The sequence below is a fragment of the Vitis vinifera genome, chromosome 2 (assembly GCF_030704535.1).
Source record: "Vitis vinifera cultivar Pinot Noir 40024 chromosome 2, ASM3070453v1".
Taxonomy (NCBI): domain Eukaryota; kingdom Viridiplantae; phylum Streptophyta; class Magnoliopsida; order Vitales; family Vitaceae; genus Vitis; species Vitis vinifera.
Genome location: NC_081806.1, coordinates 11,252,320 through 11,269,915, shown reverse-complemented (window position 1 = coordinate 11,269,915; position 17,596 = coordinate 11,252,320).

Sequence of the window (17,596 nt, the reverse complement as noted above, 5' to 3'; positions counted from 1 at the left end):
TCATCATCTCCATCAGCGCACAATCTTCTTGGTGGCATTATCAGTAACATGATCTCCAGTTGATTGATCTGATCATCACGGACCTGTCCCTTAGCATCCATTCAGAGCATTTCTTCATCAGCATTGACTGGGAGGTGATTACTACTCAAAAAGTGCTATTTGATAGCTTGTAATTAATCCTTTTAAATACTTTTGAGTAGTAGTTTTGCCCTTTTAACTCAATTGGCATGATAAGGACCCTTGTAATCGTTTCTAATTAAATTGTGTTAAGTTTAGGTGTTTTTGTTAGTAATTTGATCACCAAAGCAATCTGAGATTGAGGAGAGTTATGTGGAATCTTGAACTAAAGCTTTGAAGCCTTTTTCCAAGAGTTGATCCAGAATGCTAGGAGAAAAAGTAAAGAGAATCTGCCATGAAGCATATTCTTGATGACAGTCGTGGCAGCCACTTTTAGAGCACTTTTTGAAGTCCAATTGATGCGTGCTATATACCATTTCAAAGCTCAGGAAGTCAACAATCCAATGCTTCAAATGGTGCACAATTTAGAGTTGAAACGAAGAAGTTACAGCCACTGCAAGTCAATCACTCTAAGCTGAAGGAGGCATTTTGCAAAGTGTTGCGAAATCACCCTTTTGTTGCGAAGTGATTTTGCAGCCTTTTTGTACAGTGTGGTGGATTTCCTCCTGAAGTTGCCTGATATATGCGACAAGTTGGAAGCTGAGAACCTCAAGATGGAAGCCAACTTCGCAGCCCTGCAAGAATAGCCTTTTGCTGCGAAGTGATTTTGCAGCCCTTTTTGAGTGTCTACGAAATCTCGCAGACATCATTTTCTCTTGCGAAATGGTCCGTAGTGCTTCCCGATGTTTGCTACCGACATTGGGAGATATTTTCCATCAGATTTTTGTTGTCTAAATCCCAAAATTCTCTTTGTAAGCCACCAATTACAAGATTCCTTAGCTTTTAAGTTGGTAAAAAGAGAAAATATCCATGTAATAATTAGTTTTATATTATGTTCATATATATACCTCTCGGGAGCCTGTTCTCAGGAGAGGAGGCCTTTTGCAAAGTTTTGAAAAATCAAGTAAAGTTCAAGTCCTTTGTTTTGCCTTACCTTCTCACTTTGTATTTTTTATTTCTTACGAAGTTATGCACTCTCTGAGGAATTTTCCCCAGAGAATGAGTAACTAAACCTTTAGTTCCTTGGAGCTAAGGTTGCCGGGGAAGGTTCCAAGTGCAAGAATGCAAAGCTTTGTGGTTTCAGCCATTAATGAAGAGGAAGTGAAATCCTTTAGTGATTTCTATGTTTTTAGTTAACTTAAAACACCTTAGAGTCACCTGGGCCAACACTTGGTAAGGCAAGTGATTTCCAACCATGGAGATGCACTAGTTTACCCCTTGCGAGCCTCTGGGAGGTGACTTGAAGGTAGGATTTTCTGGAATTGCCAACACTTGGTAAGATTTTGGACTCCAAGGAGACATCCATTAGTTATCTCTTGCAAGCTTTTGAAGGGAAGTCCAAGGTTAAAGATCATCTTCAAGGGTAAGTGCTCGTGAGAGGCATGAACCATTGCAAGTTGCATCAGTGAGAGGGAATTAAAGCTGAAATCTAATTAAAGGATGTATCTGTACAACACCGGTTAGAGAATTGACTATATGTTGATTCACTAACGTAAGGAAATGAACCAACTGATCGGAGCTATGTCTTTTGCATGAGGAACCACCACTGTGAACCTAAATCTCCAAGGAATGTTTTTCCTCCTAAGTTATTCCCATTACTTGCTTTGTAGTCATTTTAAATCTAAATCTTCACCAATCAAAGTTTTTGTTTTATTTCTTGAGCTAACCTTGAAATGAAAAAGTACCAATTCACTTTGAATTGGTATCATTTGTAATTTGGAAACCCTTCCCAGTGAACGATCCTAGAGCCGCTATACTATAGTAGCTTTTTCTTTGCTACCCTAGTATATGGTGTAATAGGTTATAAATTTTGTTGATTACTCTCTCAAACAAGGAGCACTAGCTGGACATGAATCAGCTGAGACACCAATTGGGCACGAATCAGGAGGATCATCACACATGGACGATATCACCATATGAAAAGTGGTTCACCATCATCTTTATCAATTGGAGGAACTTCCAGATCAAGCAGAATATTCAGAAGGATTCACTGTTGTGATCTCATCCATTTTGAGCCTATGCGCCAATCCTCCATCGTCTCAGGACCTGCAATGTCGGTTCATGAGCATTGCATCATCAGGAGATCCTCTAGAAGCACACCGACCATCTGCAATACCAAAATTACACTAGTGTGCACTCTCAACTGGAAGATATCTGATTCTGCACCAGGTCAACATCGCATTAGTTTCACTTCCACTATTACAAAGCCTATCAACCAGGTCATGGTGCCCTTCATTGCCTTCATAACAATCATACCTGTCAACTGAGTCCATGCATTTAGCATTCACATACAAACTCAAACCGGAATGATCAGTCTGACATCTTGAAGCGCACCTCTAGGAAGAACACTTCTTTTGAGAAATGTTGTTAGAATAACAATGATGATGGTTATAAGATGAGCGGCTCCCACCCCTTTGCATCCATGCTTGTCGACATGTGAGGCAACAAAAGATTTACAATATCTTCTTCCCTGATGTTGTGTTCCTCGTAAAAGTGGCATGCTTTTGAAGATCACAAGCAAGCGTGTACCAATATCAGCAAGAACTACTGCCCAACTCAGCGGGTTACCCACAATGGCCAAGTTGCCGTGAGAAAAATAATAGAGAACGCTTGAGCAAGGATCAGAATAATAAGAGAATCAAAGATGGCTTGGAATTCAAAGAAAAAAGAGGCGGTAAAGTTCCTATTGCAGGAAGCAAATGGAATGCATGCAGGAGAAATGTATGGAGAAAAGGCCACTTTAGCAACTGAAGTAAGGATGCTTCAATCTCGCCTACTCATCTTGTCAGATGAAATGATGGTTTATGTCACTAGAAGTAAACAGGTTCAATTGCCTATAGACATTATTAAGAGGAGAATGGAACCATGATTGTGTTATAGTTGTTGGGAATATTAGCATCGGGAGTCCACGACCAAGTTATCTATCTCTTATATGGATGTTAAAGAATTCAAATGGAGAATGCAGCCGGGTAAGTTATTTAATTTTCCTAATTTCGATTTTATTTTTATATTCTCTTCTTCATTTATCATTTCTCATTTCATGATTTTTGAATATTTTAGATTAATTAGGCTTGAGTACGAACGAACGAGCTGCACACGAAATATTGTTAGAATTGATATCTAGTAAATTATTTGATCGAATGTTGGTTGTTTGATGAATTAAGATCGTGATTTGAGTAAAAAAAAATATTTCACATTCTTTTACCTAAATAAGCCATTGGACACTTGCATGACAACTAGCTTTGAACGAGTATATTAATTTGGAATCATGCCCCTTGGATTTTATGTTTTTGGTTAATGTATACTTATGGTTTATGCTTCTCAATTCAATTCACACATACATTTGGTACTTAAATAGGTAATTGTATTCTAGATTTCATTAGACACTTGCTTAGATTTCCCTTGGCACTTGGATGATCATATTGTAGGTTTAGTTAGGTTCTTATTTTAGACACTTGAGTTCCACTTTGGTACACTATAGAGTTCATATACACACTTTTTTTCCCTTGATAGTTCATATCCAAGATTTCATTCATTTTAATAGTTTTGAAAATTGTTTTCAAACCTTTTTCCTAAATAAGTCAATCCTTAAACTTCTATTTAAAATTCATCTTTGATCCTTTAGGTATAAAATTTTAATTTTGTAAAAGACAATGCAACCTTATTTTATTCGGTATGCATATTTGAAAAGGTTTTAAAATGAATTTTGATTTTATGATACATGAATTAATTTCATTACTCCAATCAATGGAGCACTTCTAACCTTGGTGAGCTTATCATGATCATTCAAGGAAAGGGATTATGGATGAATTTGTGGAAATTAAAAAGGGATTTGGTGAACCCCTACATACAAAGTTTTCCCAAAAATTGTTTCTCCATTGCCACTGTTAATAGTCTATAACACCTTTGAAATTGTAAATTAGAGTCCAATCACTTAGATATCCCCTAAAATTATTTCAATGTTGAATATTACTTTATCCTCAAATGTATGAAATAATTTTTTTTTTGAACCTAAAAGACTTCTCCAATCAATAGATTTAATTTAGTTTTCAAGCAAGTATAGTTTACGCTCTATTTTGGATACTCAAAATTTCATTGCAAAATTAAATCGTTAAATGATCTCTTTAATTTATTTGAATATTTTTCCCTTAATCTAGACTTGTTAAATTTGAGAAATGATTTCCCAAATGGGAGATATGATTTTTCCATTCATCACTTCTTGCATATGCCATTTTTTTTTTTGGAGCTCAGAAATGTTAATTCAATTTTAAATATGTTATGTGTGTGATCTTGTCTTTTGATTATTTTTCCTATAAACTAGAGATGTTAAAGGATTTTTTTTTTTAAAAAAAAATTGGTAGGATTTTAGGACATCTTTAAAATAACTAAATAAATTGGTTCTTGCATGCTATGGAAAATTGCTCTGTTATGGAGTAATTATATTTTTATTAAATCTGGTACTAAATGGGACCTAGTTAATTAATTTGGCCTTATGGATTATAATCTAGACACAGAGGATGTTGCCTACATTTTTTCATGATAAAATTAACCTTCTAGATATTTGATTAGGACTTATTTTTAGAGTCCTTTGTTACAATCATTTGTTGATATTTCTATGTAGTGATCCACTTGTGATTTAATTTGATATTAATTAAGATATAACTCATTAACTCAGCCTTTTTTTAATGATATTGCCAAAATTTTATTTTGATGAAATAATTTTTCTAGATATTTACTTGGAATTTATCTTATGAAAACCTCAATTCTTCTGTTATGACAATTCATATGTTTTTTATAATTTGATCATTTTTTGTAATATGCTTGTGAGCCTTTTTTTTTACTATTGATTCACATCGTCCACAAAATATGCATATTAGTCGGACTTTTCTTTAGATGAAAATCATTCATTTGATATTTTATGAGAATTGATTATCTTAGAGGAATATAAGTTGTTTAATTCGGAATTTGTAAATGGTAGACTTTCCTCCCTTGAGTTTATTCATTGTCTTCTTTCATCCTTCGATTTGAGGCATCCTATGTATATATAGGTTTAGCTTTTAATTATTCTTTAAGTTCATTATTATTATTTGTGAATTAATCTTATTTTTATGAAAGACCTTTTATATGTTATCAAGGTATGCATCCTTTTCTCCTTACCTCTTTGTTTCTATTTGAATGCATATTCTATTCCTATGATTGATTTATTTTTCTTTGTTTGATCTCTATATTATAGCTTTCGCTTCTTGATTTGGATGAAATACATATTATTGTGAGATTGCTACTTAAGAAAACCCTTTTGTTTTATGGAAGAGCTTAACATGCTAATAAGGTATGTTTTCCACTTTCTTTGATTATGAATTATTGAGTGTGCATGTTTTGTTTCGCTATTCCTTGGTTTTGTTTCCACAATTATTTTGATACATCTCTTGATTTATGGTACCCACTAATGTACATATCAATTGTCATAGTTACCGCAATTTATTTAGTAAAGACCTGTTTTTGGGCTTAGAAAGGTGCTATCTTATGGTAACTTCTTAAAGAGTAACCTGACTCTCAGACTTGGACTCAGCTTTCAAAGACATCTTTTTTCCAAAATAAGAAGCCAAGTTTTCAAGGTCTTATTTTTTTTTCTCTTTAAAAAATAAACGAAAATAAGAGGTGACCCCAATTTTACAAACATAAGTTTTTTACTAAAAAAAATGAGTCTTAACATCAAATGGGAACACACATGAAAATGCAACTCCACAAATCGTGTCTACTTTTGCATTTAGAATGACATAATGAGATGTCCTAGTAATAATAGCAAAGGGAAGATTTGCCACCAAAACTCTTACTTCAGCAACAATCTCTCCATAAGTAGCACAAAACCTCTTATTTTCCCTTGTATCAATAATCTCTTCCTTCTCTTGCATTACAATCATGGTAATCTCATCAACCCAAAAACAAACTCTTAATCATTGTCATCAGGAGTAGAATCATCCTCAACTACTAAGAAAAAATATTTGTCTTTCTCAAGTACTTGTTCCCAAACATCTTCCTTTTCTTCTCTTTAAGTATCTTCTTCAAATAGAATGCTCACCTAAATTATAGTAAGAGAATCTTGAAAACCATCCATAATTATAAGAAATGTAAATCTAATAAACATCTATTGAATTTGAGTTCTACTCACTTAAGAATATCATCTGGGCTTGAAACAACTTTTAGAATGGTGACGTTTTAAACACTCCAAGCTAAGAATAAGAAACATTGGTTTTTTGTGAATAAAAGAAAATAAAGGATATATTATTGATTGTAATATTAATAATAAACTAAGATAAATAGCAAAGTCTAGTTATGTGTGCCTTACACAACTATTTTAGGTTGCAAATTCTTTTTGTATTCCAATGTAGCAAAGATACGAAGAGAATTGTTGTTATCACTCTTCACATGAACAATAAAGAAAATTAAAAACACATGTCCCTACACCATTTTTAAAATCATGATAAAAAGGAAATAGATAATGTCTTAAAGAAGGTGAAAAAAAAAATGTAATCCCATGACATATTTGACTATAATATCAAATTTGTGTCAAACTTGTGCTAGACCTAAAATATTTTATTTACTTGTATTTTTTGCATTTGTTTCCTTGTAGTATATACCTAACTAAAAAAACTTGTCAAATTGATTATCATGAAGCTTTTTCAATAGCTGATTAAAAAGGGAAATTAATATTTTGGGGGAGGGAGATAATTATCATAAAGCCCTATTCAACAAAAGAATTTAAATGTTGAATGCACAAATAGATTAACCATATGACAAAATAATAAAAAAATAATAAAGGAAAATGATTTTACATAGCAAATGAGATATTCAAACCATTAAATAGAGAAACCAAAGATTTAGTGATCAACTATTGTTGAACAATGAATAACACAACCAAGTGGGTACATGTGAACATGGATGATGTCATGAATTAATAAAATTGACAGAATAACAATAATGAATCTTCCATTAGTGTAGACAAAGAAAGTCTTCGTAGACTAGAGAAATAAATAAGATGAGTACCTATTCCTTAATGAAATAGACATGAAGTAATTTCATATTGTTGCATAATGGATGTAAGTAATGTTAGTCCATTAATTATTTTCCTTCTTCCTCTTTAGCATCATTTATTGAATAGAAAACAACCTTTTTCCATCAACCAAATAGATGGTGTGGAATGGAAAAGTGGTCATACAAGTTGACTCAATAAGCTAACCAATCTTAGGTTCAATTTAAAATCAAAGATTAATTACCATGATTTAATTTCACATTACACTAACAAACATCGTATTGGTTTTCTAATCATATGAGCTAACATCAAAATTGTACAAAATAGAGAAGTCATTTGTTGGAAACTTAAAGGATAAAGAAAAAATATGGGCAAGACATTTGGATCTAGGCATGTTATATGAGTTATAGATTGTATCAATAAGGTGACTCATCTCAAGTTTAGCTTAAACTCCAAAACATTCATACATTTATATTGACATGACAATTGAACAAAAACCATATTAGTTTTCAATCATATGAACTGACACTAAAATAATAGAAAACAAATGAGATGCTCCCATGAATCCTAATGAATCATAAATTAAATAACCAAAGTTATATGACACACTCTCTACCCAAAAGCACATATCACATATAAATAGATGATGAGGTGCATACCTTATGGATGCAACCGATATAATTTCATTTCCTTGCTTGAGAATAGTTGTGTAAAAGCCCTCAAAACTTATTCGTGGGAAATCTAATCTAAAAGAAAATGAAGCACAAGTGATAAGGTTAGTCTTTAAACATTAAAATTAGAATAAAACATGTTAAAAGGAGACCATAAGTTTCACATTCATAAAGAAAAATAATAAAAACCACTCTTTGAAGGCAATTAGTTACATATGGTTTTGCCATATAACTCCTTTAAGTAGAGAAATAATTCACTATTATAAAGCATAAGAAAACCTACAATATTTTATACAACTATATAGAAGTTGTATTCTAATATAATCTTAACATTCCATTGTACTAAACAAAAATTATAAAAGATAATTAATAAACCTCATTTTAAACATCATCCTCCAATTTTCTTGACTTTTTGGGTGAAATGTGATTCATTTGGAAACTTTATGAAAGAAGTTTAACATTTTTCTGAAGTAATGAACCAAAGAAACAAAATCTAACAAAAACCTAATAAAGAAAAGATCTAACCAGAAATAAGTCTCCTTAAAACTTTGATTAATAGGTACATAGTATATAACTTGAAAATAAATTACATTACATGCATGGTTGCACATGTTCTAAGAATATCATGCTCTACATAGGTAAGATTCTTTCTTTTGGGAATTTTATGGTGATTGATTTAATTCCATCATTTAAATATACTGCCATTACTAAAAATATTTATAAGGATGTCATGCCTCTAACTCCACCATGGCTTATATTTTCATACATGCTACTAGATGCATGAATTCATTATAATATAAATAACAAGTTAATGTTAATTAATCCAACACTATATAGGGTAATCTTCTCAAATGCAAAAGTAGTGAGACCAATAGACACACCATTACTCTTTAAAATTTAAAAATGTACATTTAACAAAAGAAATTATTTATAAATATCATTTTTTTTTCATCATAAATAAGATATGTACAACAAAAATTCATTTTTCTTCCAAACAACTTACAAATGATAATTGAATAAACAACATTTAATGATTTCATAGTTTCGTTTATAAATGTATGTCCCTAAATAATATGTAAAGATCATTACCACATATTTTGAGATAAATTATTAACAAAATGGAAAATGAAAAAACCATACCTATTTTTGACTCCACTCATGCCATTGTATTTGTTAACCATGAGAAACAGTCTTACCTTATGAATATAAAAAATAAATAAATAATTTATCATTATAAGAAAAATATAAATAAGAAATTTATTTATGATATGAATTAAAAAGAAAAAAGGAATAAAGAAATAAACTTTTTCATTTTGTTGGAATTAAATGAAAAAAAATAAACAAAAGAAAAAAGGAATACAGAAATTAACTTTTCCATTTTGTAGGAATTAAAGGGAAAAAATTAAGCAAAGCCAAATGCACTAAATATGCAAACATAAAAACACACATCTAAATATGTTCAGCCTCTTGAAAGAAACATAATATTTGTTGGTATGGGAAAGATTAAAATATTATCTACCTTGAAGCAACAATTCAAAACATATTGCAACATATGAGATTCCCAGTGCAAGTTGAAATAATAAAAATCCATAAAAATGGTTCAATTATTCAATATTATCATTAAAATAGAATGTCTAGTATGAACGTTGGTTGCATCACAAATTGACAAGTCTAACTTCTAATTAAATTATCAAGAATATAGATAGTTACAATGAACTATAGCTATTGAACACTAGTTAAACATAGGATAGAGATACCAATAAGAAGTTTACTCGAAACTAGAAACCAGACATCTGCGAACTAATTCTAACACTAAAAGATTTTTTAAATGTAGAAAATTTTAAAATTATTTAAAATCTCTTTGAGACATTTTACACTAAACACTCGATAATTGAAAATACCAACATGTTGACTTATTAACACTAAAATCTATTTGAAAATGGAATACGTCCATGAGTAGTTGCATGAAATCACTTGAAATTTATTGTATAACATATCACATGTTGAATAATTTATTAATATGGAAATAAAAAAAAAGATATTAAAAACCTATGCTCTTCAAATGGATCTCACAACCTAGTCTATTGCAAAAGAAATTCAATAAAGAGATTTCATGCATTAATTCCTTAGGCCATGAGATATATAAAAACTATGAAAGATAAATAATATCCTAGAATGGATCAAATCATATTTTCCCAAATCTAAGGTTTGTTTAAATATCCAAAAACTCCATTCCATGCCCTAGATTAATAGGATGGATGCATCTAACTTCCTAGGGATATTAGATATTGTTGGGATAGAGCCCTTAAAATGTGATATGATGTAAGAATAAATGGAAGTTATTAATATTTATATTATGCTTTTGAATCTCATTTTGAGAGCATAAGGGTTTTCTTATTGTAACCTTCTATTTTTTGTTCTATGAGTATAATTAAGATCAAATCCAATTTTTGGATCCTAATCAAGGCAAGAACCAACTTTGAGAGGATTGAGGTAGCTTTCAATCTATAAATGATGGATTTTTTCCTAGAAAATTTGCCAGAAAATGTGAAATAACCCATGATAGAGTAGGATTATGTTGACTAACATACATTTAGTATTGGCATGAATAAAATTTTAAAGCAATATAACTTATTCATTTATAAATAAATACTAAACATCATAATAAAGGGTTATAGTAGTGATAGGAGTCCCATTTGATTACTTTACAACTTCTATTAGGAACTTGGAAGGCTACTCAATAAGTTAGTTTTTGTAGAAACTAAACCTTAAATGATAAGAGGAAAGGCAATAATTTTACCTATGCCTTAATATAGCCACTCCCCACTTTGAAAGTTATAATCATTTAATAATAAAACCTTAAAGAGTGCTTATTTGAGTTAGAACAAATAATTTGATGTCTCTATCTAACTATAACATATTATGAGTGTAAGGCCAAAGGCTGGTACCTAGTATATGTCTGATTCAAAATAAAGCTCTTTTTTCTTCTTCAATGGAGCTTAATGATATACTTGACATTATACAATTATATTTTTCATTCACACTTTAAGCATGGTTACCTTTGATAATGTTTTTCTAGGATAAAAAACCCTAATATTAGAGGAAATGTATGCATTGTCCTCCCCCCACCCCAAAAAAATAAAAAAATAAAAATAAAAATCTTAATGTGAGAATCTCTTTAATGGAAGGGAAAAACTTTAGTATTAGCTGTGCAAAGAAAAAATAAGTATTAGGTCATACGCAAAGAAAAAAATAAAGAAATAAGTTATAGATCATACCATAATGTATGCACAAAAGTAATCCAACTCCACTGATTCGAATAATTGCTACCATAACCTTGTCTCTTAACTATTTTGTATTCCAAAAACCACATCTCAATCTTCATTTTCTCATAGTTTTTCTCCATCCAGTTGGTTATGCTACAAGTTAGAATAACGATCAAGGATCAAATTAGTACCACTTGAAATCAATAGAGTTAGCTACTATATTGTTTTAGAAAAAAAATTATTTATATAAAAAAACACTCTTAACTTTTCATAAATGAAATACTAAAGTTTGGTGATCTAGGTTATGATATACCAAGAGTAGAGCAAGTAGGTGTTTACTTCTTTTAACCTAAATTCTTTTAGATTTAATTCATTTGTAATATTTAGAAATTAAAAAAAAGAAATCAATTAAACCAAGAAACAAAGATTTTTCATGTTAAAAACCACTTACACAATCTCTTAGAGGCTATGCAAATGTAAAAAACCATAGGTCAAAAATTGTAAATCACAAATCCACTATTGAAAGATTTGATTCGTTCCCAATTGGTGTCTCAGCTGATTCATGTCCAGTTGGTGCTCTTTGATTGAGAGAGTAATCAACAAAATTTATAACCTATATCACCATGCATTAGGATAGCTTAGCTAATATAGCATAGTGGCTCTAGGATCGTTCACTGGGAAGGGTTTTCAACTCACAACTGATACCAATTCAAAGTAAATTGGTGCTTTTTCATTTCAAGGTTAGCTTAAGAAATAAAACACAAACTTTGTTTAAATGAGGTTTTGTTTAAAGCTAACTAAACAGAAAGTAATGGAAATTACTTATGAAGAAAAACATTCCTTGGAGGTTTAGGTTCACAGGGGAGGTTCCTTATGCAAAAACAGAGCTCCGGTCATTTGGTTCATTTCCTCGCATTAGAGAATTAACATATAGTCAATTCTCTAACTGGTGTTGTACAAAGGTAACCTTTAAATGGATTTCAGCTCTAATTCCCTCTCACTGATGCAACTTGAAATGGGTCGTGCCTCTCACCTAGCATTTTCCATTCAAAGTGATCTTTAACCTTGGATTTCCCTTCTCAAGCTCGCAAGAGATAACTAATGGATGTCTCCTTGGAGTCCAAAAGCTTACCAAGTGTTCGCAATTCTAGAAAATCCTACCTCCAAGTCACTTCCCAAGAGCTCACAAGAGATAAACAAGTGCATCTCCATGGACGGAGATCACGTGCCTTACCAAGTGTTGGCTCAAGTGAATTGAAGGTGTTTTAAGTTAACTAAGAACATAGAAATCATTAAAGGATCACACTTTCTTTTCATTAATGGTTGAAACCACAAAGCTATAAATTCTTGTACTTGGAACCTTTCTCGGCAACCTTAACTCCAAGGAACTAAAAGTCTAGCCACTCATTCTCTGAGGAAACTTCCTCAGAGCTTGTTTGGCTAGAAAGAAAACTAACGAGAAAACAAAATATATGAAGGAAAAACAGAGCAAGCTCTCTAAAATATATTTCTTCCTTCTGGAATACATAATAGATAATAAAAATCGATCCTTTGTAAAGAAAATTACAAACTATATATATGAGGTTATTCACCATTTTCCTTGCTTAATGACTAAGGAATCCTATTATAGGTGGATTACAAGGAGACTTTAGGGATTTAGACAACAAATATCTAAAGCAAAATATCCCAAAATATCTCAGAATGTCGGTTGGAAATATCAAGAAGCTTTAGGAGAACACCGTGACATTGTATACTAAGAGAAAAACTCTCCTGGTAAGCGCTATCAGAAGATCCGGATAAGTCTGACCGGAGAAGTTGAAATGTCCTCCTCTCTCATCCGGCTGTGAGATATCCGGATGTAAAATGTCGGTGCACGGAATTCCTCCTCGGGTGGACTGAGCTATGCCGCAAGGGGGACCGTCTGCGTGTGCAAGGTGTAGGGACCCCTCTCCCGGATGACATGGAGTGTGCAAGGCTATCCGGATCAACTCCATCCAGATTCCCCCAGGTTGAAGCACACAAAACTCGTGAAATATCACACCCGGACGATGGCATATCCTATCCGAATATGTTATCCGGATCATGTTTCGTCGCCATCCTGTCCGGACATCTTTGCTCCTTGCATTCCGGATTTGCTCATGGCAAAGGACTTCAAAGCTTCGGTTCTTCATGTTTCTGAGCTTTCCATTGCTTTGCCATGGATTCCAAAGAACTCTCCTCAATCTCTGATAGCTTTGGTGATAAAAAAGCTATGAAAACACCAAAACTTAACACAATTTGATTAGAATTGATTGCAAGGGTCCTTAATATGTTAATTAGGTTAAAAGGTGATAACTACTACTCAAAAGTGTTTAAAAGAGTTTATTACAAGCTATCAAATAGTACTTTTTGAGTAGTAATCAATAACAATACATAGTTTTACCTCACAAATGTTATCCCTAAGTCTTACTTCTTAGTACCTATAGTCTTCACATTTGTAACATAGCACCACAAGTGCTCCCAATGGATTCTACCTCAATGCTTATAGGGATACAAATCTCTCTTAATCCAAAGAACACAAAGATGAACTTCTTGAGAGTTTTCAACATGGGGAATGCTCATAAGATTTTTTTTTTCAATGTTGGCATAAAAAAAAAAAACCTTCTTGACAAGGTATTTGTAGGATAAAAAACTAGTGAACATAATCTAAAGTTTTCAACAAATAAAATCGATTAAAAATATGGAAAAAAAAATAGAATTGCTCAAATTTAAAATTTTATTGCAACTTACAATAGCTTAAGCGCTCCAAGCAACTTTCCAAGTTGCTTTAAAGTACTCTAAGAGTTTTAAAAAAAAAATTGTAAAAAACATTTACACTCAATTTTAAAACATAATGTCCATTCTATGTTGTAATTGAACCTAGTTAGGTTTTCCCAGATCTCTCTTTGCTTACATGTGTTGGTCCATTTTATCACACAACAACCTCGAGTCTAGAATGGTACAACACATAAAACTAGAAATTTTCTAAGTTGGGATGAATGGAACAAAATTTCCAATTCAAACTATATATCCTATTGAACTAACAAAATAGTTTTGCATTTTTTCACATTACATCTCATATTACTATTAGTTTTGGAATGAGATTTATAATGAATAGTGAATACCACAAAAGAATGATGGTTTTGATATATTTTATGAAACTTTGGTTCATCACAAGTATTACTTTTCTTGGCAAAAACCTTCGCCTATAATTAAGGATGTTTTGGGTAACCCATAGTTGCTAGGATTAATTTGGGGGAGAAAAGTAGCTTAAAAAAAAATTAGATAATGCCAATATGATTTTGTATTGAGATTAACTTTGTTAAATAAAAGAACAAGTAAATTCTAAGCTCATATATAAAAACTACCATTTAACTAGAAACCAATAAACACATATACAATTGGAATACAATGTAAATATAAATGCACAATCAATGAAATGACAAGAGTTGTACTAGATGTAATTTTGAAGATATGAAATATATTAACACCTATCTCAAAAAAGAAAAAAAAAGGAATACTATGAAGCATTCTCATTCAAGAAAATGGGAAATATATTAAACCCCTTAAAAGAGGTTATGCTTCCATATTTTAAGTCCCATCGAAATTGTTTTCTCATGCATGTCTTCCTATAGTCTAGATAAGTAGCAGATGCATATGATAAAATTAAGAAATATTTTTTATTTATTGAAAAAGTAATTTAACAGTTAAAATGTCTATATAAAATACCATAAAATTGTTGAAAAAAGGTTGGTAAAATAAAAGATTTACTTTTCACATATTTCACACAATTGAAAACTTTTAATTGCTTCTTTTTTCTTATTCTTTATCCTTAATTAGACAAGTCATCAAATAAAAGGCCAAAGTATAGAATTAGTCTAAATTTTATAGGGAAACATTTTATTTAATAGTTAGAAAAATAAATTCTCGATCTACTTTGTTTAACCTCCTTTACATGTAGATTACTGCACTTTTAACCAAACACATTAGACTTACATTTTGTTTGAATGATGTAGTGTGATTATATTACAAGGAACCCATAAATGGCGATGAAAATTACTTTTTACATTCAATTCTAGGTATTTTAATACAGAGACAAATTTCTAATTATCCTTATAAGTTAAGGGACAATTATTTAAAGAATTAAGAGACAATGATTTTGGTACTTCACATTTCTTCTACTCACCTAAAGATAATTTATAAGAAGTTAATAGAAAATAGACTGTTATCTTCTTAGCCTCTATATAAATATGGAAAGAGTTGTACAAAACAAATTGTAGAAAGAGAAAACCACATTGGAGGCTCCAATCTTCACTTCCTCAAAGGCCTAAGTCTTCAAGTTCTCACATCATAAAAGTAAAAAAATTCAAAATTTTAAAATCTTCACAAGAAATTGGGTTTGTCATTTTTGGCTTATTCAATGCTTTTTCTTAGATAATTATCCTTTTTATTGTACTTACAAAAAAATCTTATTGCAAAAACAAGGTAATAAGTGAAAGACAAGAAGTTTTAGATATTTTCATATATGTTATAGTTTATGATTATTCCCTAGAGGTCCTTTTCCAATTTTTGAGTCTAGATTCACACTATAACATTTTTTTTTTTATTAAATCAAGCAACTTTTTTTCATTTATTTTCTATCAAAGTTTAAACAAAAAAAAAAAAAGGAAAAATAATGAATATATCTTAACCTTCTGAACAATGAATTTTGCAATCCCAAATTTCATATAATATTTCTTATTTCCATGCCCTTAATATTGTCTTTTGAGGAATTTGAGGTATCCCTTGCAAACAAAAATAATTCCAAAATTCAAATTTTACCATTCCTCTTTATTTAGTTAACCTCAGACTATATAAAGCATAAAAGTATTCTTTACGAAAAACCTAGTTGAAGATAATGCATAAAAATCTCAAATTTTTAAGTCATAAATAACTATGGACATTCTCACCTTGACATAAATTCAATTATAAAGCCAAAATAGCCCCATGAAGAAATAATCAACGCCTTTGATTTTCATCATAAAGAAATAATCAAATCCCTTAATTTTCATCAATGATAAACCTCCAGGATTAGAGTCCTTAAGAGATTAAAACCCAAACCCTTCACAGTCCTTTATCAACTTAAGCTTGAAAGGCTTGCTTTTGTGAAGGGAGCGTATAACCCTTCACATGAAAACTGAACGCAACTAAGAAAATTTATCAAACCCTAACCATCCACCAAAATCTAGTAAGAAGAAGTGGAAATCCTTAAAATGACAAAAAAAACATAAAAGAATTACAAAAGTAAACAAACCTTTGTTCCTGACCATAATGTTAGTGATAAGAGAGGCTTTAGATGTATGTTCTTAGCGGTTAACAAAGAGAAAACCCCTAGTGAGATTATTGTTGTGTTTAGAGGATGAGAATTGTGAAATATGACTACAAAGAGTCTAAGAACCAAGAGAGAAAACCTAGGTTTAAAACTGAAACCAAGGTATTTATATATCTAAGTTAGGGTTTCTTGTGTGTAACAAACATATTGTAGGTGGGTTGACTATAACATGACAAGTTGTTTAAACATACTTAATGGGTTAACCAACTTTTAACCTAAACTTATTTATGTTAAACATATACTTTATTCTTTGAGTTGCCTTACCTTTTCAACTCTTACTACAAACTATGAAAGTAAATTGAAAGAAAAAAAAATCTCGTAAGTGAAGTTCAATTTGGTTGAGTTTGGTGCTTTTAGTTATGGAATATTAGTTCCACTCCTTCTAGGCATAATGTGATTGGGCTAGAAATTGACCCAACTTTGAAACTACACAAGTATTAAAAATAATAAAATAGAATAAAATTCATACCACATGATCTTATAATATAATTAGGTTGCTATTAGGTCAACTTAAGAACACAAGACAAAGCTTAGACCCCATGTATAATGACTATACAATGGTTGATAATGTGTTTAAAAAAAAAAAAAGCACAAAAGTGAGGTTTTTTTTTTCTCTATAAGACTCGAAATCAAAATTTGAAATTGTCTTCAAATTATATACTATCAAATTTTCTTTTCTTTTTCTCATCCATGCTTAAACAATCCGTCCTTCACCTTCCTTAAATATTTTGGGAAATATTGTCTAGTATTGGGAAATATGCTTAATTATTAATCATTCTTAAATTATAAATTATTAAATATTTGTGTTAACTATCTATTTAAGATATGAACCAATACAATGATTATTTTTTAAAAGGGAAACACATGTAGATTCTAATTTTAGTTGTTCTTAGAATCTCAAGACACATAGACTTAACACTCATGAACATTTTGACATCAATGTGATAGTATTTGTGATATATTTATCCCATAGTAGGGATTTTTTTATGCTAGTTAGTAGTGTAGGAACCCAAGTTTGAATGGTCCTCAAAGCTTTATAATTTTATAAAACCACACTCAATTC